The sequence below is a fragment of the Bos mutus genome, chromosome 1 (assembly GCF_027580195.1).
Source record: "Bos mutus isolate GX-2022 chromosome 1, NWIPB_WYAK_1.1, whole genome shotgun sequence".
In the NCBI taxonomy this organism is placed as follows: domain Eukaryota; kingdom Metazoa; phylum Chordata; class Mammalia; order Artiodactyla; family Bovidae; genus Bos; species Bos mutus.
This window is the reverse complement of record NC_091617.1, coordinates 128,625,903-128,628,795: the sequence shown is the minus strand read 5'-3', so window position 1 is coordinate 128,628,795 and position 2,893 is coordinate 128,625,903. Positions and strand designations below refer to the sequence as shown.

Below are 2,893 nucleotides of genomic sequence, written 5' to 3'. Positions count from 1 at the left end.
GAATGTCACAGGAGATCTGTTCCATAGCTCACCAGAAAGGTCCTCAAAGTTGCTTTCCTCTTCCCCTCAACCCTCCCAGTAGTCTGCTCCTCCCTCACCAAAGGCTTTTCTGTTCTTTCCCACTGGTTACCATCATAGTATGGCGGGTGGAGGGAGTCTCTGATGACCATGCGTGAGTCACATTTGCCCTATTACAGAAACAGTGCTTGCAAAGCACTAGAGCCTGGCCTTATTTTAAATATCAAATATTTTATTTGTTCCAGGTTTCTGATGGGTTAAGAATATGTCCAAGTATATGTGTATGTATATTTTTTTATATTTATTTATTTGGCTATGCTGCATCTTAATTGCCCCATATGAACTCTTAGTTGTGGCATGTGGGATCTAGTTCCCTGACCAGGGATCAGACCTGGGCCCTCTGCATTGGGAGTGCGGAGTCTTAGCCACTGGACCATCAGGGAAGTCCCCTAAGAAAATATTTTTTAACCAGCTCACACGATGGAACTGCTGGGTGATTGTTGGGAGGGATCTTGCCTACATTCCCTAGTCACCTACAGCCCAAAAAACAAAGATCTGGCCAAATCTTTCCCCAGAGGTGTTATACCAGGGAACCTTGATCCCATATTTGTTTCAATATGCCTCTTAAGGAAAATAGCATCAGAAGTATCATTGATGAGAGCTGTGGTGTGGTATCAACCTTCCCGCAGAAAGCAAGACAGCAGGTTTAGTTATGATACAGTGATTGTAATTATAGAGTTAGGATTTCAAAGAAAACAAGGTGTTGTTGTTGTTGAGGTGCCAAGTCATGTCTGACTCTTTGCGACTCCAATAACTGTAGCCCTCCAGGCTGCTCTGTCTATGGGATTTTCCAGGCAAGAATACTGGTCGGCTGCCATTTCCTTCTTCAGAGCCTGACCTTTTAAGGTCTCAGTGTGTTCTGTTATTAGTAAGAAAAGCTGAGGAAGCACACAGTAATAAAAATTCAAGCTCAATAATGTTGCCCTTCTGTTTGAAATTCTTCTGTGCTTCTGATCTCACTTAGAGTAAAATCCAAAGTTCACCGTGGCCTGTATTATAGAACTTTGTATAATTGTCTAACTCCCCTCCTTTAACTCATGCTGTGTCCTATATCACTTATTCTATTATTCAATTTTTTTCTTCAACATAGCAAACTTATTCCTGCTTCAGGACCTGTGTACTTCACACTTTTCCTTTGCCTCTTTGAATAGCTTCATCTTGTTCCTTTAGATCTTACTATGAATGTTACTTTCTAAAGTAGTCAACCCCACTCCACTTCCTCTGTCACCATCAGAATACTGGTTACCTCTAGGAAGATGAGAACAGAGAGTGCCTAGAAAGGTGAATAAGAGAGAAAAACAAAAATTCAAGTTCAGAAAATACAATCAACTTGTACAAGTAACACTTTTTATCCTAAGAATATTAAGTAACAGAGACAGTTATCAAAACCTTGAAGACCTTGCAAAGGAAATTTTCTCCTAGTATTTTAGTTTTATAGACCTGCTTCCTGAAACCCTATCTGTGGATCAGCAAGGAAATCACATCCCTTCCACCCCCGGCAGCCTCACCAATCCTCTTCTCCATGGCCCTGTTCCCTGAAGCCACAGTGACTGAGACTCTAGGACAAGTCTGAGAACTCGGAACTGGGAAGGGATTTCATGGCCTCTTAGCTTCCAGAATGAAAGAAGGGGCTGTGACTTGCCCTGAGGCTTGTCAGAGTTGGTTGGCATCTTAACTGAGCGTTGCGTGAGGACAGAGAAGAGATGTGAAGTGCAGAACAAGAGTCATTCATTCATTCCTTTCACTCATTCATTTACTCACCAGGCCTTCATTTAGCACCTGCTGGACACTGATTACTGCAAATCGTATTTTCCAAACATGGCCACACCTCAGTGTTTATCCTACCCCACGAGCTTTCCCTACAGTGTGACTATTTCTCCTTCCACCAAGAAGTGTTTATTCCCCTTGACTCTGGATACATATGTGAGGCCATATTAATCAACAGAATAGTGATGCTATATGGCTTCCAATTTTAGGTCATAGAAATGATATAGTTTCTTCCTGTCTGTCTCTGTCTCCCTCTCCTGGGATGCTGGTCCTTGGCACTTAGACATCATATTGAGAGAAAGCCCAAGCTACATGGAAGCGCCCAGCTGGTTCTCACCAGCCATGGTGAATGATCTTTTGACAGTTCCAGACCAAAGCTGAGGCCCCAAATTCTGTGGACAAGATGTCCTTGTTGTGCTAAATTTCTCACTTCTGGAAACCTGCAAACTGACCCATAACCGTTGTTGTTTTGAGTCACTAAGTTTGGGGATAGTTTGTTATGTAGCACTAGATAGCTAATACATAGTTCCTGACCCTGCAGAGAGGAAGCTGACCCCAGAGAGGAAGAGCTCTCAGGGTCTCTGGAGAGACCTCCAAGTAACCAGACAATGAGTCTGCTGTTAGATAAGGCTGGACAGAGGGAAGCATGGAGGAACTACCTTGGGGACAGCGAGGGTGGGAGTTCAGAGGAGCATTGTGGAAGAGATGATACTTTATCTTGGTCTGGAAGGGCAAGTAAGAGTTCTCTAGGGGGAGGATGGAAGGTAGGGAAGAGTGTTGGGAGTGGGCCCTCCAGGGAGAGCCTGGACTAGGGCCCGAGTCCCTGGGACATGGATGTTGGGGAGTTGCCTGGCTTTGCTCACTTGGCACGTGAGCGACAGATCCCTCTAGGAACTGGCCATCGTGTAGGGCCTCACACCTGGCAGAGCCCCTGGCATGTGCCCTGGACAAATGAAATCAAGACTGAAGACTCTGAAACCCTGTTGGCAGCCTTGTTCTGGGCTCAGGCAGGGTGTGAGGCCATGGCCCCACAGACAGCCGTGGGTGT

At 45.0% G+C, this 2,893-nt stretch overlaps 1 non-coding gene across 1 annotated transcript; it reads right to left on the bottom strand.

Moving 5' to 3' along the window:
- Positions 1–388: 388 nt before the first annotated feature.
- On the bottom strand, positions 389–461 carry TRNAG-CCC (transfer RNA glycine (anticodon CCC)). Its single transcript has one exon. It is a non-coding gene; the product is annotated as a tRNA-Gly (tRNA).
- Positions 462–2,893: the final 2,432 nt, after the last annotated feature.